At 45.6% G+C, this 22,044-nt stretch overlaps 1 long non-coding RNA gene across 4 annotated transcripts in view; it reads right to left on the minus strand.

Annotated features, from left to right (window-relative positions):
* Nucleotides 1-19,623, minus strand: part of LOC137455786 (uncharacterized) — a 49,261-nt gene extending 29,638 nt beyond the window's left edge. For all 4 annotated transcript variants that reach the window (XR_010990911.1, XR_010990909.1, XR_010990912.1 and 1 more), the window contains exons 1-2: nt 19,539-19,623; nt 18,717-18,858 (exon numbers count right to left, since the gene is read on the minus strand). This is a non-coding gene — a long non-coding RNA (uncharacterized lncRNA). The remainder of the gene's footprint in view (nt 1-18,716; nt 18,859-19,538) is intronic.
* Between the last annotated feature and the right edge of the window lie 2,421 nt (nt 19,624-22,044).

A 22,044-nucleotide genomic window follows, 5' to 3' on the forward strand; every position in this document is an offset into this window, starting at 1 on the left:
CCTTCCTATTATTACCCCTTTATTTCTTCTGCTGTTTTTCTTTGTGAGTTATATGGGGAAGAAATTACAGCTATTTTCTCGAGGTTTCCCTGAGGAACCTTGTCAAAATGATCAGTCCTTTTACTAAGATTTCCTATACAGATTGAGCAGAAATAAAACAGAATAATTAAATGGCTCCTGAAAGAATTCAGTGACTAAAACCCTGGGGGGAAATAGTAGTTCCATCTATGCCATTGTGAAAGCCTTTATTGCTGCACAGCGTTTCTGTTCTGCAGAGGGTCTTACGGTGGCATCCCCATCCCCATCAGATCTGAGTGCTTTTCAGCCGTGCAGTTAAGTGACATGATGAGCAAGTGTCGTCTGTTTGTTCTCAGAGCCTCTCCCCACTGGGAGAAACCTGTGTGGTTGAGAGCCTTGTTCAGCAAGTACATTGCTTTTGTTTGAGGTGTATTTTTATTCTTGTTTTTAGTATACTTGTTATCATCTGTTTCTATTAAAGATGTTTAGTGGCACTTGGGGAGTGAGCATGCCTCTTAGCTGCCCGGTCTCCTGAGTGCTTTGTTCTTCAATAGGAGATTGAGGAGGAAAAGAGTATTTGGAAAAGTTTTTCTCAAGTTAGAAATCAGAGCCTGAATTTCACACCAGCAATAGAGGTAATCTGTGCTTACAAACGGGCACAATGGGTAACTTCTTCGTGGCTTGCTCTGTTATGCAAAAATATCCTGCACCCCTGCAAAGTTATGGTTACCACAGCCCCAAGCACAGTTGCAGCATGGACACCTTCAACTTCACTTGTCTTGGGTTTTTTTGTCTTTACGAAAGCACGTGAGGGCTCCTCAGCTTTGGAATTTGCCCTTCTCATTGTATCAAACAGTCCAAAGCTGTTTAGTTTCCTGATTGTCTGTTCCTCCCTCACTTCTCAGAGAGTGAGAATTAATGGGTTCAGTCCTGCAAGACACTGATGTTTCTGGCATGGGTTCAGTAAACCACTTATGCAAGTATTTAAATTTTAACCACACACAGGAGCTGAGTCACTGAGGATTCTGGTGGAATCATCTTCCCTGACCCTATGGCCTGACCTGCCAAGATCCCTCTGACTCCCATGCTGCCATAACTTGGGGATGACCTCAGCGCACGTTTGTTTGTCCTGGAGTTCAAGGAGCGTATGAGGACTCTTCTGGATCTGCCTCAGGCTGCCTGGCCCTAAAGTTCAGGTCACTGCAGAGCAGTCATGAGGGAAAAGCAGATGGGATTGGCTCTATGACTTTGTTCAATGGCAGCCAACCACCTTGGCCATGAATCCCTCCAGGAACCTATGTCATGGACAGCCTCCTGGGACAGCACTCTCTTTTTCACTGACCCACTATTCTTTTATTATTATTATGTACCTTTTGGAGGGGTTTTGTAGCACAGGGACGAGAGGCTGGCATCATGGTTTGGGCACTCAGGCTTATGGAGACCTGGACCTCAGTGGTTTCCTCCATGTCGTAATGGTGAAAGGAGAAGTCACTGTCCTGAGCAACACCTTTGGTATGAACAGGAGCTCTCATGAGTTCTTTGCTCTGTACAGAAACAGCAACAGAACTCATCTTAGACATGATCACTCAGAAAATGTATAAACTACTAGAGGCAGCCAAAACTGACCCATCCTTTTTTCTTGAGGGGGGTGGGGAAAACAAGCTCCAGTGGTCCCAATTACTCTGTTTGCTAGAAAAAGTATTTTCATGTAATGACCTCAGCAGGGAGTGAGCAGCTCCTTTTGTGTATTAAATTAAAATCTCAGGGGCAGCATTAGGCCCTGTAATTTGTATTTCTCAGATGCAATTTAAGTCTTTCATAGAAAAAAAAAAAGTCATAATAACTGAGCACTGTGATACCCAGTAGATTCATTTTCATGTGAAGGAAGAAAATAGCCAGCAACATGTTAACAAATTCCACAGGGAGACAAATTGCAATGATAAAAATAATCTGACATGTGTATTAATTAGCAAATATGTTGCTTTATGCATCACTGAAAAGAAAAAGGCTGTGTTAAACACTTCCTTTATATTAAGATAGAGGTGGGGGAAAGCTCCCTAGCCTGCTCATTAAGAATGCAGCACATGAGCAATTGCCAGAGAACAGAGGCCTAAAATGATGTCTCTTTATATCTTATTTAGAAAAAAATCCCATGTACTGGGAAGGCTGCTTGCCTAAGTTGTCATCACTTCTGATGCATTAAATTGACTGAGGAAAGGAGAGTAGTCTGCATGAGTAACAATGAACTGCAGAGAAGAACATAGCTTCCTGTGCAAATAACGGATGCTGGATCAAGACTCGTGTTTTGAGAAGCACATGTATAATTTCCAAGGTTTTGGGGCTTTTCCAAGAACTGCCTGTGAGTGGAGGAGAACCCCAAGCCTCAGGAAGCTTCCTCTGCCTGCGTCCTGGGAGAGCATTGGTATGTTAGAAAATGTCAGCAGAAATGGACCTTAGACACTGCTTAGTCCCTAGGGTGGGTAGACACTTTTTGATGGGAAAAGCAGCATTCCTTCCCCTCCAGCTGGAAACTTTATCTCATACCATTGCTTACTAAAGCACACAAATAGAATAGAATAGAATAGAATAGAATAGAATAGAATAGAATAGAATAGAATAGAATAGAATAGAATAGAATAGAATAGAATAGAATAGAATAGACCAGGTTGGAAGACACCTTCAAGATCACCGCGTCCAACCTATCATCCAACACCACCTAATCAACTAACCCATGCAACCAAGCACCCTGTCAAGTCTCCTCCTGAACACCTCCAGTGATGGCGACTCCACCACCTCCCCAGGCAGCCCATTCCAATGGGCAATCACTCTCTCTGTGTAAAACTTCCTCCTGACCTCCAGCCTAAACCTCCCCTGGCGCAGCCTGAGACTGTGTCCTCTTGTTCTGGTACTGGCTGCCTGGGAGAAGAGACCAACCTCTGCCTGTCTACAACCTCCCTTCAGGTAGTTGTAGAGAGCAACAAGGTCACCCCTGAGTCTCCTCTTCTCCAGGCTAAGCAGCCCCAGCTCCCTCAGCCTCTCCTCATAGGGCTTGTGTTCCAAGCCCCTCACCAACTTTGTTGCCCTCCTCTGGACACGCTCCACCAAGTCAACATCCATAGATGCCTGCCTCTGCGGAAGCTCACCTCTCAAGGAGAAGCAGAGCCTCTGGTAGGACTCTCAGCAATACCTCTCAAAGCTGTGAGTGTTTCTGTGCAGCTGTGATCCGGATATAAAGCCACAAGCTGATATGCCAGGTCAAGGAGAGGGAAAATATGGCTGGGTGTAAAAATGGGAGAATAGAAGAAAACACAACAAATCATTTATCCAGAGAACAGATACAGTCTTCACACTACACTGCAGTTCAAGTGACAGTAAAACATCTGGCAGTCTCAGAGGACAGTGGCTTTGCCAGTACATTAGCAGCTTTGCCTACAATAATTTTAATTATGATTTTAAGCACAAAAACTGTTTTAGCAGGATTCATCATCTGTTGTTGAAACATTTTCCACTGGAACTCTTGGTTTTTGCAGTCCCTAGATATTTACTGCTATTAACACATGAAAATATGCTTATCAGTCCCATCCAAAACATATTTTGCTACATACAAATGTGCTACTTGATTTTTGTACTTAATCATCTACAAATAGGCAAACTAAGACCTAAGCCCATGGTATACATGGTATACATATAAACCATGTGTATATCAAGTACAACTCTTTGATGTGTCAAAAAAACCTGAGAAGAATAAGTTTCCTGGTTGTTAGGAAATTGAACTGAGGCAGAGTATAATTTAAAAGCAGAACAGCAGATCAGGACTATATTTTTCTATATAGAGTTGTGAAGGATGGAGTTTGCAAGGGGACATGGCTAGTGGGTGATGCAGCTACACTAGAAAAATTAGCTGGAGTAGACATAGCTGTAGAGTGTGGGCTCTAAGGTACAGGTTATGCATCTGAGATAAGCTGTACTGGCAAAAAATAACTATGCCTCTGGTAGAAGTCTCTTCAAGAGATAGCACAAACTGAGTAAGACCTAACAAATGGAGATGTGGCCCAAACTATGCAGTTAATTCTTTAAAGAGGGCCCATGACTCACCATCTTAATCTTTTGCAAAGTAGTGAGTGAAAAGATTTGTTCCAAAATTATGAAATTGTTTTTACTAAACTCTGTCATATCACTTTATCCCCAGAAAGCTGCCTGGAAAACAACAGAGGAAGTGTAGCCTTCCAGTACCTGAAGGGGGCCTACAGGAAGGATGGGGAGAGACTGTTTACAGAGGCCTGCAGTGACAGGATGGGGTGCAATGGCTTCAAACTAAAGAGCAGAGGCAGATTGGATATCAGGAAGATGTTCTTCATTATGAGGATGGTGGAACACTGCAACAGGTTGCCCAGAGGAGGCTCAGGGGTGACCTCATTGCCCTCTACAACTACCTGAAAGGTGGTTGTAGCCAAGAGGGGGTTGGTCTCTTCTCCCAGGCAACCAGCACCAGAACAAGGGGACACAGTCTCAAGCTGTGCCAGGGGAGGTTTAGACTCGAGGTGAGGAGAAAGTTCTTCACCGAACGGGTTGTTCGTCATTGGAATGTGCTGCCCAGGGAGGTGGTGGAGTCACCATCCCTGGAGGTGTTCAAGAGGGGATTGGACGTGGCACTTGGTGCCATGGTCTAGTCATGAGGTCTGTGTTGATAGGTTGGACTTGGTGATGCTCAAGGTCTCTTCCAACCTTAGTTATACTGTGATACTGTGTTTGAAGCCTCTTCCCTGGAGATACTCAAGGTGAGGCTTGACGAGGCCCTGGGCAGCCTGATCTAGTTATCATAGTATCATAGTATCATAGTATCAGTCAGGGTTGGAAGGGACCACAAGGATCATCTAGTTCCAACCCCCCTGCCATGGGCAGGGACACCCCACACTAGATCAGGCTGGCCACAGCCTCATCCAGCCTGGGCTTAAACACCTGCAGGGATGGGGCCTCAACCACCTCCCTGGACAACCCATTCCAGGGCTTCACCACTCTCACAGTGAAGAACCTCCTCCTCACATCTGGCCTGAATCTCCCCACCTCCAGCTTCATTCCATTCCCCCTAGTCTTATCACTACCTGAGATCCTGAGAAGTCCCTCCCCAGCCTTCCTGTAGGCCCCCTTCAGATACTAGAAGGCCACAATTAGGTCACCTTGGAGCCTTCTCTTCTCCAGACTGAACAGCCCCAACTCCTTCAGTCTGTCCTCATAGGAGAGCTGCTCCAGCCCTCTGATCATCCTCGTGGCCCTTGGTGATGTCCCTGCTGACTGCGGGGAGGCCAGACTGGATGAGCTTTGGAGGACCCTTCTGGCCTGGACCATTCTATGATTCTATGTCCACAAACAGTGGAGAAGCTAGCTCCTGTTTGTTCAGGCCAAGGCAGCTGAAGCCACTGGAGGAAGAAGGGGCAGGTTGTTATCACACTGATAGGCCTGATACCAGGTACTTCTTTTGATGATTGCACAGGATATTTGCTTTCTTTTTCTAACTGTGGATACCTTAATGTCAAGTTTTGTCTTAGTTTAGAGTGAGACAGATGCTCTTTTACCTCTTCCAAAAGGGGTAAAGAAAAATGCTCACACAAAAGGATTGGATAGAATTGGAATGTTTAAATGGAAATGCTATTCATAACTACATAAAACAGCACAAAGCATGTAAAATACACAAAATCCATAGTCTGGGCTTAACACAGAACTCCATTAAGCCAAACTTTCCCAAAAACTTCCCTTTAAACCAGGCAAACAAACCTAGGCCTTCATGTCCCAACCCCATCATGCCTCTCTCATGCCATAGCAAACCACTGTGACACAGGTAAAATGCAGCTTGGCAGCTCCAGCCCCCAATTAGGCTACACCAGGCCTAATTGGCAGCATTGCCACGGCTGAAATCAGGCCTCCCCTGCAACAGATAACAGCCTCTGCATCCTCCTGGGAAGAGAGAGGCAGGGGAAAAGGGAAGAAAACTGAATCTGCAGCCAGTTTTATAGGGATGCAGGACTTATGGGAATTAAATACACTTTCTGGTCCACCTCCTGGACACTCTGGACCTCCTGGAGGTCTGTAGCTTTGTGGTTCTTAAAGACACCTAGCTCCTAAACCACCACAAGTTTATACAACACCGTTTATGCAGATCTGATCGACAGGTTGTTTCCACTGTAATTTTCTCCATCAACTTGCACTAGGAGAGCACCAAGGAACAACTCCAAGGACCAAGAAATAGGTGAACTGGCAAAGAAAAGGGCCAGTGTGTTATATAGGAATTTCTTTGTAAGCAAGAATATTAAAAGGATGAAAATCAATTCATAATGAATTCAGGAGAGTCTCTCTACGTATTTTAACTGCTTAGTACCATCTCACTGAAGAGGTACTCCAGGCTCAGTGATGCACACTGTTACACAAGCAAAGCACTCCAGCATTGATTTTTCTCTTGCAGAGGATTATGAATCAACATGATTTAAGCAACTCCAAGGCTGAGAGTAATGACCAGCCCCTGAAAGTTTAGCCAAGCTCAGGAACTTTCTGGACAGAAGCAGTTTCATATCAGTGTTTTTAATTACATGTGAAGACACAGATTGCCCATTAATATTTAACCTCCAATTATGTTTTTAAGAGGTTTCATTACTGACAAAAACAGTTATAGCATGAAGATGTGTGCAGAAGCCTAAACAAAAAAAAAAATTGCTTTATTCCCCTGCAGCCTTTTCAGGAATGTTTCCTTGAATGAGCATGGTGAAACACTGGCACAGGTTGCCCCCAGAGGTGGTGGATGCCCCATCCCTAGAAAAATTCCAGGCCAGATTGTATGGGGCTCTGAGCAATCTGATCTAGTTGAAGAGGTCCTTGCTGACTACAAGGTTTGGACTACAAGGTTTGGACTACATGACCCTTAAAGATCCTTCTCAACCCAAACCATTTTATGACTCTCTAAGTGAGCAGATCTGCCAGAAGATCTGCCAGAATGAAGCTGGAGGTGGGGACATTCAGGCTAGATGTGAGGAGGAAGTTCTTCACCATGAGAGTGGTGAAGCCCTGGAATGGGTTGTCCAGGGAGGTGGTTGAGGCCCCGTCCCTGGAAGTGTTTAAGCCCAGGCTGGATGAGGCTGTGGCCAGCCTGATCTAGTGTGGGGTGTCCCTGCCCATGGCAGGGGGGTTGGAACTAGATGATCCTTGTGGTCCCTTCCAACCCTGACTGATACTATGATAGTATGGAGGTCAGAGGGGCTAACACATGCACAATCACTCAGGTCTCAGAGACTTGTGAACCTGATGATATGCTTATATGCTTCAAGGGCCTAAACTAAAAAGCAAGTAGCTGCTGCTCTGGCTTGCACCTAGAGGCACTCAAAGGACACAATTGCAAAGTAGTAGTTCTGAGGTGCAAGAGCTGCAGCAGGCTCCACGCTGCGCCTGCATGCTGCAAGCCTTGGCTTTCCTGTCAGTGGGACTGAGCAGAAGCTGCTCCAAGGCATCCAACACCTGCCTGTTGTGCAATACTTCTTCCTTAGGCAAGAGGAGGGACTAATCCTCTCCCCGCATATCCCTGAGAGCACAAATACAAACCGTAGCTATGGAGCAAGCATTTAGTGCTGGAATCATGGATGAATTTTCTTGGCCCTTGCCCTTCCCACTGCGGCAATCAGCAGCTATTTGCTCTCTGTGATGGCAGCCAAATTCAGTGACCTTTTAAACAGCAGAAAGCCATGCAAGGCCCTCCTGGGGCTAGCAGAGTTTGTTGTTCCCTCTCCAGAACCCCACTACCTGCCCCAAGCTGAGCAAGCTTTTGAATTTCTTTTCTGTCTCCTCTTTCCTCAAAGCTCCCTAGAGCTGTCCAGATGTGCTGATACCATCCAGCAGGCCTTGCATAACTTCCCTCCTGAAAAAAAAATAATATTAAAAATAAAAGTGCTGCAGTAGCAGTTCCTAAGGAAATTTATTATTTTAATAAGATCCTCTGAAGCACTCAAACCCAAACTAACAGCTGTTCAGAGACCAGGCGTTCTCCCTGAATTCATTGAATTTCTGGGTGAGCATGGACATTTGGGATATAAACGTGGAAACTTCTAAAACTGAAGCCCCAGAAAACATCCAAACCAGATACAGTATCTTGATGAAGTTGAAAATTGAGTTTTGCATTCAGCTCCCTGTTTTCTTTTCCCTCTGGACAGGAAAGGAAAGATCACTGGGTTATTACTCTGTTACTAATGGCACCAAATAGCTTCAGATATAACACAAGGAAATATCTTGTGTTAGACTTAGGGCCAAATTGCAGGGGTACACCAAGAAACTACACAGCCATATTCTCCTCTCTGCTTCCTGTTCAGCCTCTGTAGACTCACTGTGGTACTTCTGACTTAAACCAGCACAAAAGAAAGGGAAACCAGTCCCAGTACAGTGGGGCTATGGCAGGACCCAATAAAGCCCTGTGTGCCAGGAAGGAGGTGTGCAAGCATCCTTCATGGGTCATAAAGCAGTGACTAGCCAGCAGATATGAAATGAACTAAAAGATATTTCTTCACTCAAGTGAGCCACAGAAAATTGCTGTGAGATCTTTTATCACTAAAATTCATCTATTTTCAGTAAACTGGGTAACTTGAATGGATAGCTGCTATATTCCAAAGGCACCACATCTGGCTAAGGAAGCCTTTGAGTCATTCAGTCATGAGATTGTCTCAATCTATTCCTTTCCCTGTTCTTACACCCTTTCCTAGGAATCTGCCTTGGGATGATGTTGGAGGCTTTTGATTTGACCCATTATAGCTGTCCCTGCATGCAGAAAGAGACTGTGGTAGCATGACACCCTTCCCATAACAAAAAAGCCAGACTAGAACAGGATGCCTAAGGGATGTGAATGGAGGCACATGGGATTGGAAGAGATGCAGAATAGCACCTGGGCCCTGGAAGGCAATGAGCAAGGTAAGACAACCCTTTGGGACAGGATTTGACCCCAAATCTCATGTGCCTTTTTGGTTTCCTGATCCCACTGAAGAGTCCCAAGACAGCTCAGCCCTTCCTGGGTTTTGACTTCAAGGTACAAGCTTCAAAGGCTTGCCAAATTTTCAGTTACTGTCTTTAAACACAAAAAGTGATCAGGATGATATTTACCATGCTTAATTTAACTGTATCATTTGTCATTAAGCCCAGACCTTTTATACAGCAGGTCTGCAGTATAACTGCCATAGACCTGTGCCATCATCCTTTACAGGTACGCAAATGAGCATGAGAACTAGCTGCTGCCTTTGCTCACACAGAAAACAACTATGTGAGATGTAATGTCCTCAGAAACTGTGACCCTAGCAGAGTTTTATTTGTAGAAGGAAAACAGACAAACTTTCTGTGTTGTTTAGGGGAACAGCCATGCCTGTTCAAGTCCAGCAGTTATATCCTTGTGCAGAGCTGTGGGATGAGCTGCTGAGATAACTCTGCTCCTCTCTGTTCCCTTGGGTGAATGTCTCTCTTTTGGGTTGGATTGGGTATTGCCTTCCTCCTCCTCCATGTTTGGCTCTTGCACTATCACACAGTGAATACAGAGCTGTGCAGCTGCTCTCCTCAACTTTTCAACTTCCTTGCTATGCATTCCCTCACCAGCAAACTTTCCCTGGAACAGAACAGGAGAAAGCTGACAGTCCTCATAATGCTGCTGGAGTGCCACTGTGTTCTTACCTAAAGCCAAGGGAACACCTCAGTATATTTTCACATCTGGTAGTCAGCCTACCACAGAGTCACTCGGTTTGTATAGTGCAATTGTGAGTGATGGGGGGGGGGGGGGAACTTTCCCAATTCCAATATCCCTAAGCCATCTTTCTGCAGGAAAAAAAACTTTAGTATATACTTAAATTTGAAAGCAATGTTCATTTCCAAGGAGTTCAGATAACTACAAGCCTTGCCTGAATATAACAAGCAATGTTCTGAGAAGAGCCTGCATTTCCTCCACGCATGAGTTTGAAGGTGAACTGCAGAAGGAAGCATACTGCCCATTGGAATGGGCTGCCTGGGGAGGTGGTGGAGTCACCATCATTGGAGGTGTTCAGGAGGAGACTTGATGGGGTGCTTGGTGCCATGGGTTAGTTGTTTAGGTGGGTTGGATTGGTTGATGTGTTGGACACAATGATCTTGAAGGTCTCTTCCAACCTGGTCTAGTCCATTCCATTCCATTCCATTCCATTCCATTCCATTCCATTCCATTCCATTCCATTCCATTCCATTCTATATTGATCTGTCTGTGTAAAGAGCTAAGCCCAGAAAAAGAAATATGGACTAATTATTCCTCTCCTGCACCAGTGTGAAATGCTTTTAAAGAGCCACTTCCAATCCTCTTATTTCAGCCACTTGTGACAGAGGAAGCCAAAGAGACAGCAGGGCCAGGCTGGAGACAAAGCATGGTACCCATCTTGAAAACACAGGATGTGCTCATGGCTCTGGATGAAGCCAACTGAACCTCCCTATGGATGTGCCATTAGCTAGGTTGCTTCCTTCAGGGACTCAAAATTATGTGTGCTGATTCAAGGCCTGCAAAAGGCATCCTTGCACAGCTTTCAGTGACCATACTGCAGCAGCTTTAGGAGCTGCACAACTATATCTGACCTTGGTTACAAGCTGTAATTTTCTCTTTTTCAGGTTTCTTTTCTTCCTCTTTTAGAACTGCACAATCCTTTGGGTCTGCCAGCTGCAGTGAGAGATGAAGGACTTGAAATAAGGGAAAATAAGTCCAGGATATTCCTGTTTATTTATCATAAAAGCCTAAGTTTGGATTTAGCCCTGAAAAACTTTTAAATTGCAAGTCTAATACCCTTGTCAAGCAGCGCCCTGAAGAAAGCATAGCCCCAGGTACAGCCCCGTGGGAAGAAGGAGCCAGGGCTGCCAGCCAATTACCCAGCCCACCAGAAAAGCTGCTACAAGCTCTCAAAGCATGTCCAAGGACAAAAACAACAAAAGGTGATCTGGTGGAACTGGGATATGGAGGAAGAAAGAGGAACAGATTATTCCAGAAGGATTAAAAGGTCAGAGGAGTCGATGTGGAGAAGTCAGCCCAAATCCACCCAAAGCACTCAGCATGGGATCATCTGAACAAACAAATCTAAGGGCTAATCCTGTTCAGGAGAGCAGTGCATGTCAGAGATGTTCCCTCTCCTCCCATTGGGCATGCCCTGCATCAGGGATAACTCGCATGAGGACCCTCCTCAGATGTCTCTCCAGCTGTGACATCATCTCCTCTCTTGCTCACTCCTTAAATGTAAATACATGGAAACCTGTAGAGGCAAAGAGGAAGCCCAAGGGCAAATTCTTCCTCCCCATACCAAATACAGGACATGGTCATTCCTCTCAAGAGGAAGGCACAGCAGGAAAGAAAATAGCAAGCATTCCCAGACAACTCCCCTCTTCCAAGGCAGGAGACAGGGAGCTGTGCTACTCCAGTGTGAAGGGGACATATATAAACATACCAAAAGCAGGTGGGAGTTAGGGTATCTCAGTTCTGTTAAGGGTTGATGCATGGCTATGGGTAGCAAACAGGTTGCTTCAAAACAGAGAATGCATTCTGTTTCCTAGTAGCATAGTGGAAAAGGAATAGACATGATGAAGAGTCGTGCTGTGAGCATCCTAAGGCCATGAACTTCCCTGGTGGATGTCCCTCACCGTAAAGATGTAAAGAGAAGGACCACAAATTGCTTTCTCAACACCTGACAAAGTGTATCCAATTCCAATCCCTTATATTGCCCTTCCTCACAGCTGGACACAGCTCTGTACTGTCTACAGGCATCCATTGCTCCACATGTGTTTCCAAAAGTTGCTTCTGCCACACACATACAATTTTCATGGCCTTCAGGTTAGCAAAATAGGCTGCAGAGCAGGACAGAACTAGGCAGCTGCTCCCACTGATGACCCACCAGCCTGCTCATTTCATTTTCTCTTTGAACACTCCAGTCTGAATGGTATAGACAGAGTTACATCTTCTTACAGACATCAGTTCTCCAAATTCCAGGGCTTTTTATCATCCTCAAAGCAAAGCCACTGGTGGTGTTCTTCAGGATTAGGGGCTTGACCCACAACAGCTTTAAATGAAGGTGTCTTAGGTGTTGATAGAGTCAAAGTGGCATTTGGATGAACTGTAGATGTGGCTGTTGCTGTGTGAGATCCCTCTAGTTCTAGCAGTGGCTCCTGTGCCTCAAGCAAATACACTTTTCTTGCAATACTTTGGTGAAAAGGGCTCAGCAGGACTGCCTGCTTTGCCCCCTCTGCCACCCTGTGAGAGGCATGGTGGGTGATGTGGCTGCTGGCACTGGGAAAAACCCAAACGGAGGCGACTGCTCCTCAGCTCCAGGCATTAAAATCTGAAGCGAGGCACCACCTAGAGGCCTGTGGGGCTGTAGTAAAGCTGGAGAAGATGATCAGGGCCAGGCACCAGAGCCTGACAGTTCTCACGTTCCTGTTCCTTATTTTATCAAAAGAAGTTTATTACTTTGAACAATAAATTCAAACCTGGAAGCCCTCTGAGAGACCTAGCTGTGGCCAGATGGTCTGGGAGGGGAAAGTCAGCCAAGAGCAAAAATGGGTGGGATGCTTTAGTTGCAGTATCTTCATAATCCAGGCAAGATGTGCTCAGTTCATTGGTAACTTGTTCTAGGCTCCTCATTTGGTGACAGTCCAAGCCTTCATTTTTGGCTGTTAAACAAAAGCATTTTTTTGCAATTGCTTGTTGTCATCATAGGACCACAGAACCACAGAATGGTGGGGTCTGATAGGGACCTCTGAAGATCATCTAGTCCAATCACCCTCCTAAAGTGGGGCCACCCAGAGCAGGTTTCCCCAGTTGCCTCCAGGTGATTTTTTAATTTCTCCAGAGAAGGAGAGTCCATAACCTCTCTGGGAAGCCTGTTTCAGTGTTCTGTCACCTTCAAAGAAAAAATGTTCTTCCTTATGTTCAGATGGAACTTCCTGTGTTCCAGTTTGTGCCTGTTGCCCCTTGTCCTGTCTCTGGACACCACTGGAAAGAGTTTGCAGTCATCCACTTGACATCCACCTCTTACATGATCATCACTGACAAGATCCCCTCTCAAGTCTTCTCCTCTCCAAGCTAAGCAGCAGCAGGTTATCACCCACAATAGCATAGTTTTTTAGTCTTAAGTATCTGAGCAGCCTCTCCAGGACAGAATGGACCAGGATTATAGCACTGCTGAGGTACTGGTCTAGTTGGGGATGTCCCTCCTGCCTGCAGGGAGGTTGGACTACACGACCTTTGGAGGTCTCTTCCAGCCTGCACCATTGTATGAAAAAGCTCTCTCTTCTCTTCCAATGTAATTTCCTTTGGGACCTTGATGTTGAGTTGAGTTCCCTGCACTGAACCACCTGGGCTTCTATTCTTGCACTCAGATACACTGTTCAGAACCTGGAGAAAAAGTTCCCTCAAAAAACACATCCATAAGCCTTCACTTTCTGCCACCTCCTCATTTTCTCCTTTTCAGGTTGTTCTTTTCCTTTTTGAAACTCTTTTCTTCCACTATAAACCTGTAACCCCCTTCTCCCAAGAGAGAACTTCAAACATAATTGCTAGGTCTATGAAGGCAGAGGTGATTTTGTTGGTTTCATGTCATATAGTATGCCTCACAAAGTTTATTGCACCACTGCTGTCTGATACTCTATTGAAGTATCTCTCTATAATATTAACTATTACAACTGGAGACTAGCCCTGGATCCATTTTTGCCTCCAAGCTGATAGTCTTCTACACCTGGTCTCCCTAGAGCTATTGAAGAAATGTCAATAGTCACTCTCAAGACCCAGAAAAGAGAAATTGCCTCAACTCAGTGAAGTTCCTGAGTTCTGAAGTTTATATGCTGGGGACATACTCCACAAGGTGGGTGACCACAGCCTAGTGACTACATTTTCATCTGAGCCCAGGAACATTCACTTCTATTCTTAGTATCCATGAGGATGCAATACCTCTGTCTGGTTTTGGCAGGGCTCAAGAGAATGGGGCCAGACTCTTTTCAGTGGTGCCCAGTGACAGGACAAGGAACAGCAGACACAAACTTGAACACAGTAAGTTCCACCTAATCTACAGAAAACCTTTTACCTTTGAAGGTGACAGAGCACTGAGAGAGGCTGCCCAGTGTGTAGAGTCTCCTTCTCTGGAGAGGTTCAAAATTCATCTGGATAGGACCCTGGGCACCTTGATCTAGGTGACCCTGCTTTAGCAGGAGGGTTGAACGAGATGATCTGCAGAGGTCCATTCCAACCCCCATCATTCTGTGGTTCTGTGTGAAATACTTCTGTCGTGTATTGGCACCTGACAAAAGGAGACACATCTGACCCTTGTTGTGCAAATACCTGAGCATGTGTTTGAAGGTATTCTCAAAGTCAGTGGAACAGGTCACACAGTTAACACCTCTGGGCACAGGATACGTGTTCAAATGAGCCCAGCAACTCAGACCTTGCCATTTCAGCTGCCATATGGGTCTTCTGTTGCAACTGTCTCTCTTTTAAAGCCCTTGAATGCATATTTCTTCCTCATGCCCTCTTTTAGGCTTGACCCCCTGAGGTTTTCATGTTTCTTGCTTCTTTCATTGTTCACGCTGCCCTGGGACTAAGTTAAATGTCAATGTTCCATTGCCTAGAGGGTGCAGGACTTTGTGGTTCCTTCATTGCTCAGCTGTATTTGTCATGCAGTGTGCCAACATGCCTGCTTCAAGACTCCAGGCTGTCAAACAACCTTTGAGAAAATCATGCCCTTGGTGATAAAGCCAAAGAAAAGGGGAGGGCAGGCTGGTTTTCTTTTAAAGAAGAGCAGTTTAGATGGCACGCAGCTGATCAGCGCCTGCTTTTGCTGCACTGTTCTTTGCTACAAGGCAGCGTACGGCAGGTTCCCTATCTCCAAGCAGCAGTTTACCGTAACTGTTCTCCGGGAGTTGGAGGAGGACCAGAAGACTCCGGCTCCAAGGTCTCCTTCACCAAACGCCTCGCACCGCTGCCCTCTTTCGGGGAGGCCTCGCATTGCAGCCCTCGGCTGGAAGGGATTCTCCGTGCTCCCAGCAGAGCTCTTGGAGTTGGGGAATGCTGGCAGCCGTTGCTTATTTCCCAGAATTTCTGGCAGTGCAGTGCCATTTGCAAGGTCCGGAAAGCCAGGGGATTTATTCCACATGAGATCCCACTGCTGGGTGCTGCACATGAGCAGACAGCATGCACTTGCAGCCCAGAAGGCAAATCACATCCTGATCTGCAGCAAAAGATGCATTGCCAGCAGATCCAGAGAGGTGATTCTGCACTTTACTCTGCTCTGGTGAGACCTCAACTGAAGTGATGAATAGAAGTTTGGAGCCTTCAATATAAGAAGGATATGGACCTGATGAAGATGGTCCAGAGGAAGGCCACAAAAATGATCAAGGGGTTGGAGCACCTCTGCTACAAGGATAGGCTGAGGGAGCTGGGGTTGTTCAGCCTGGAGAAGAGGATGCTCCAGGGAGACCTAATAGCAGCCTTCAGTACCTGAAGAGGGCCTACAGGAAGGATGGAGAGAGACTGTTTACAAAGGCCTGCAGTGACAGAATGAGGGCAAATGGCTTCAAACTAGAGTAAGGCAGATTTAGATTGGGTATCAGGAACAAGTTCTTTACTACGAGGGTGGTGCAACACTGGAACAGGTTGCCCAGGGAGGTGGTTGAGGCCCCTTCCGTGGAGATATTCAAGGTAAGGCTCAATGAGGCCCTGGGCAACCTGGTCTAGTTGGGGATATCCCTGCTGAATGCAGGGAAGTCAGACTAGATGAGCTTTGGAGGTTGCTTCTGGCCTAGACCATTCTATGATTCTATGATTTTCTGTCAAGCACACACATAGCTTGTGAGCTCTTAGCTGGAAAAGACTGCTTCCTTACAGTGAAAAGCTCATTGTAAGAAACATTTTACACAATCCCAAACAAAATGCAAGGAACTGTTTATGAGAAGTGACAGAATGAGGCACAAACAGGAGTGCTGGAACTTCCATCTGAGCACAGGAAAGAACTTCTTTCCTGTGAGGGAGACAGAGCACTGGAACAGGCTGCCCAGAGAAGTTGTGGAGTTGTCTACTCTGGAAAAATTCCAAATCCACCTGCAGGCAGGGAGATTGGATTAGATGATGTCCAGAGGTCCCTTCTAAACCCCACCATGCTGTGATTCTGTAATAGAAAACCTATGAATAGTAACTGCAGCAAAAGGTAGGAGCCATGAGGTGCCCTGACCCTTCCCTTCAAAGGCTGTGGCAGAAAATGAAACAGGCATCAGCTAATTAACAGGCAGTGTAATTTCTCTAGAAAAAGGAAGTAGGGATTTCTTGTTTGACTAATCCCACACCAATTTCCTGTGAAGATAAGTGGATTTTCAGAGGGTCACTTTGCCCTGTTGCTTTTGAATTCCACTTTGCCAGCAAAGCAAGCTGCAATTAAATAGGCAAAGCTTTAAGCTGTGTCGTATGGCCCTGTATGTTGTATGGCCTCAGGTACCAGCAAAGGAAGCAAGTTTCCTATTACACAAAATGTGTGCACTTGCAGCCTGCAAAGCCAATCAGATCCTGGGCTGCATCAGGAGAAGTGTGGCCAGCAGGTCGAGGGAGGTGATTCTCCCCCTCTACTCAGCTCTAGTGAGACCCCACCTGGAGTACTGCCTCCAGTTCTGGAGCCCCTATTGCAAGAGGGATGTGGAGGTGCTGGAACACGTCCAGAGAAGGGCCATGAGGATGATCAGAGGGCTGGAGCACCTCTCCTATGAGGACAGACTGAAGGAGTTGGGGCTGTTCAGTCTGGAGAAGAGAAGGCTCCGAGGTGACCTAATTGTGGCCTTTATCATATGTTTGGTGTTTCTTGTGTTGTGCTTGGACTTTCTTGTAATCAAGTGTCATTGTTCTAGAGGAAAGTGTGATTTTAAAGTCATTTTGAAAAACAGGAACAAAACTATACAGACAATTCATTGCTGAAAGGTACTGAAAACACAGTGTTAAACTTAGTTTCAGGCAGGTTTGGACCCTCCTTACTATTCTGCCCTCCTAAAGTAAAACAGAACCACTTTAACTCCATTTCAGCTGGCATCAAGCTAGCTCAGCATTTCAGACAGTCTTTTTGCTAGAAAAAACAAGTGAATCTGCAAAAACTTGTGGAAACCTGGGCTGCACCAAAAGAAGGTTGAGAGAGGAGATTCTATGGCCTCTACTCCACTCTGGTGAGCCCTAACCTGCAGTAGCATGTCCAGCTCTGGAGTCCTCAGTACAAGGCAGACATGGGCCTGTTGCAGCAGGTCCAGAGGAGGGCTATAAAGATGATCAGAGGGCTGGAACACCTCCCACATGATGACAGGCTGAGAGAACTGGGGTTGTTCAGAAGAGGAGGGTTGGGGAGGTCTTGTCACAGCTTTTCAGTGCTTAGAGGAGGCTTATAAGAAAGATGAGGAGGGATTCCCTATCAAGGAGTATAGCGATAGGATGAGGGGTAATGGTTGCAAACTGAAAGAAGGTAGATTTAAATTAGATATTAGGAAGAAACTCTTTATTGTGAAAGTAGTGAGGCATTGGAACAAGTTTCCAAGAGCAAGGATGGATGTCCTATCCCTGGAAGAGTTCAAGGCCAGGTTGGATGGGGCTTTGAATAACCTGATCAGTTGAAGATATCCCTGCCCATGGCAACGGGGTCACAATGAGATAATCTTTAAGGTCCTTTCCAACCCAAAGCCTTCTATGATTCTATGTTCCATCAGTTGATGGCTTAAACTCTACTGTATGATACATACAGTTCCTGTTTTCACAAGACTCATCCTAAACCCCTTAAGAAACAGCTGTGCCTGCCTGTGTCTGTTGAAACTGAAACCAATACTAGAGTTTTACAGCATAATCCTGTGAGGCAGGGTGGGATATGCTTATCTTTAACTAATAAGAAGATGTCATTAAAAATTGTGAAGAGATGACACATGTTGAGAAAAAAAATGACACTATGGAGTAATTCTTAAAGCAAGAGCTGCTCTCACACAGTTGCTTCAATGCTAACAGGGAAACTACTACTCAGAGTTAGCTAATCCAAACAGGATTAGTCAAAGGACAACAGGTGGCATGTACAGTACTGGTAGTAATAATGGCAAAAGTCTTCATCCACAAATTACTTTGTCAAAACCCTGCATTTGCTCTGCATTGTGCCCTACCAGCCCCTCAGACCAGAGGTCCCACATGATAGCTTTCTTATTGAGGCTTCCACCACTCCAGCTGTATGCTTAGAACTATAATGCTGAACACATACATTGCCTTATTTTTGCCGCTGCAAGTAAGTCTGCTTGGAAGAGTAAGAACAGAAAAGGCTGCCTGGAGGCATCAAGCCTCCAAAGGGATTCCCAGTGGTACCAGCTTAGGTTCTGCTGAGTAGCCAAAATGGAAATGGCTGGGAAAAATTCCTAACAAAGGCATGCCTCAAGCATGCTTAGTGAAAGCAGCCAGAGAAGCTGGCCTCATTCCTGTATTTCATATATGGCAAATATCAAGACACAGCCCTGCTAGGCATCTTGGGCTGTTAGCTGCTCACAGGAACATGGACCCCTTCCCTTCCAACGGTTTCTCACCCTGTCCTCTTCCCAGGCAGTATGTTGTGTGCAGGTGGCAGTGCTGCCATGTCACTTGAACACAGGCTTGTTCTTATAACTGAAGGCAGAGGCTGGCAAATGTAAGGTGATCTTACCTTAGTGCTGTTCCTGTTTTCCTAGCCCTTGCAGGTAATGAAATCTCTTTCTTGTTAATGTCACCAGTGAGTAACTGCTGTAACAAGCCCTGGCTCTGTGTGGTCCATATTTTAGAGAGAAGGGGAATCAGGAAAAGGAGACCTGCAGGTTGAAATTAAAATGGATTTAATGAAACAACCAAATTAATATCAATATTAAGTATACAAAGTTAGATTGAGTCCACCAAATGCACAGCAGTCACAGGAAGGCATTCTCCAGGAAAAGGAAGAGGAGCAGGGTCATGAGCAACCCGTGCAAGAGCAGGACCCCAAGCAGTAAGTCCCTTCCTCAGCAAACTTCCTCCTTTCTACTGTGGCATTTCTGGTCTGGGATACACCTGTAGACAGCTCAGGTCAGCTGCCTTGGCTGACTCAAAACTGATCATGGTTTGCAGACCCTGGCTGGCTGAGGATTCTGTCCCAGCAAAACTAAGACACCATGTTTTCACACTTCTAGAAGACATAATTCATACTGCTTGTATTTGGAATGGAGCTGAAGACCACAGAGAATTTTATTTTTCCCCCCCCAAAACAAACTTAGAGTCCAAGCATATTTGTGAGAATACATTACAGTCTTTCAGCAATCTGAGATTTTCTAGGCCAGAAGTGAAGTCTTTGCCTTATAACTTCCACTAATATTGTCAGTGACATGAGAAAGACTCAGCTAAGAAAATAAAATCCAAGTTAAGCACCACAAAAGAAACTTTTAATGCTGAAGGGCAGAGGATTGAAATCCTTCTGTGTGCATGAGCCTGAACTACTGCAGCAGAAATAACCTCTCACCTGAGTCTGTGGGTGAGGTTGTCCTCCTGGCACCATGCATGACATTCCTCTGTGGTATGTCACCTTCGTCATCCATGCAAGGCCTGGGAAAGAGGGCTGTGGTTATCTGCTTTGTATTACACCCACACAGCTTAATACTTTGCCTTGCTCCTGATATTCTACATGCTGCTCCTGCACAAATAGAGCACTTCCAGCACCCTTGTGGGAACTGGGCACTCTTTCTTCCACAACCCCCAGGCAGAGATGGGCCATAAAAGCAGGGGAGGAGTTCCCGTTAACTTTCACCTAAAAGTTACATTCATTCTTTAATTCCAGACTATTTAAAGCCTTTTCCCTTTTCCCACCTGATGTTGGAAATTTGGCTTGGCTTCCAGCAAAACATTTCCCTGATGCTTCCAGCTCTTTGTTGTAGTAAGTGGGAGGAAGGTTTCACAACAGTGTCTCTGAAGTCTGAATTTTTGTAAAATGTCCTCTGATGTTTTTATCAGTAACAGATTCAGCCCTGGGATAAACTCTGACCTTTGCTCAATAAAGTAGATTTTGTCCTCTATTTGAGCTGGTTTTGAGCTGGGTTTGATTTCTGTGCTTTAAATGGTATCTAGTCACTGCCACCTGGTGCCAGGACATGCACTGTCTTGGAAGAGCTTTCTTTTCTCACCTGATGATGGCTCTTCTGTCATACAGCTGCCAGAGTGCTGTGTACAGCTCTGGAGTCCTCAGCTTAAGGACATGGACCTGTTAGAGCTGGTCCACAGAAGCCACAAGAAGTGATCAGGAGGATGGAACACCTCTCCTTCAAAGAAAGGCTGAGAGTTGTTCAGCTTGAAGAATTCTCCAGGGAGACCTTATAATGACTTTACAGTACTTAAAGGGGGGGCTGTAAGAAAGATGGGAACAGACCATCTATTCCAACCTCTCTGCCATGATCAGGGACATCTCTCAATTAAACTCAGCATCTCAAGGCTTCATCCACTCTGGTCCTGAACAACCCAGGGAGGAGGCATCCACAACCTCTGGAGCTGACTCCAGAGTCTCACCACCCTCATACTGAAGAACTTCTTCCTAAGATCCAATCCAAACCCACTCTCCCTTAGCTTAAAACCACTCCCTCTTTTCCTGTTGCTAGACACCCTTATGAAAAGTCCCTCTCCAGCCTTCCTGTAGGATACCTTCAGGTAATGGAAAGCAGCTATAAAGTCTCCCTAGAGTCTTCTCTAAGCTGAACAACCCCAGCTCTCAGCCTCTCCTCATAGCAGAGGTGTTCCAGCCCTTGGATCATCTTTGTGGCCCTCCTCTGGACTCACTCCAACAGCTCTGTGTCCTTCTTGTGAAGGGGACACCAGAACTGGATGCAGCATTTGAGGTGGGGGTCTCACAAGAGCAAAGGAGAAAAATCAGCTCTCTTGACCTGCTGGCTACACTCCTCTTCATGCAGCCTAGGATACGATTTGCCTTCTGGGCTGCATGAGCTTGCTGCTAGAACATCTCAAGCTTCTTATCAATCAATACACCCAAATCTCTTTATTCAGAGCTACTCTCCACCCACTCTGCACCCAGCCTGTATTTGTGCCTGGCACTGGCCTGACCCAGATGCAGGACCTTGCACTTTGACTTGTACTTGAAGATGTCCCTGCTGACTGCAGAGGGGTTGAACTAGATATTTTTCAAGGTCCCTTCCAACCCATTCTACAATTCTATTGATTTCTTTCTAGTTTAAGTAGGGTTTTGCACATGGAGTGAATTTTGGAAGGAAAATGACCATTGGTGGTACTGGGATGGGGAGAGGATCCAGACACATGCTACAGACAGCTGGGGCTGAGGTTGCTGGATTAGTGGCTGACCTTCCTCTTCTCCTCAGCACTTTAAGAGGTGTGTGAGTGTAGTGTGAAGCACGTACCTCTGTCCTTTGATAAACACAATTAACTGGAGATGGGGAGAAAGGAACAAAGCTAGTTTGCAAGAAATTCTGCTTCTGCCCAAGGACTTTTGTATCTGTAAGGGGACTTAAATCCATTGTAGGCTGGTTTGTGGCAGATGAGAGTAAGGTCATTTCCAAAAAGCCTAAATTAGTTAGCACCTTATGTATGAAGGAGGGGGAATTTCTCTGCCTACTCTTGTGTAAGAAGAGGGATGGGGGGGACCAGATAGGCCCTAAAAGGAAAGTAAGGTGCAAGAGGGGCAGCAAGTGAAGGAAAAGGACAAGTTATACAACTTTCTGCTTAATTGAGAATTGTGTTTCGAATCTGCAGAAAACAGCTTGTCGCTCCCCTTGTTCCCTAGACAGAAAGGCAGTTTTACAGTCTCCTTTTATTGTTTTGCTGATAAGCAGGCATTGCACATTTCTGACACTATACAAAATGTCCTTTAGAAAACTCAGTCAGTGCCATGGCCTTTTTTAGCTGGAACATTATAACCAGAGCCTGGCTGCCAGCTAAGATTTCACTCTGTAACAGGGTGGCTCAGCTGTGGCTCGCCAAGATACCCCAGCTAGAAAGGGAAAAACCTG

The sequence above is a fragment of the Melanerpes formicivorus genome, unplaced genomic scaffold (genome assembly GCF_026170545.1).
Source record: "Melanerpes formicivorus ecotype bairdi unplaced genomic scaffold, bMelFor1.0.p_v2 SCAF_109, whole genome shotgun sequence".
Classification (NCBI taxonomy): Eukaryota; Metazoa; Chordata; class Aves; order Piciformes; family Picidae; genus Melanerpes; species Melanerpes formicivorus.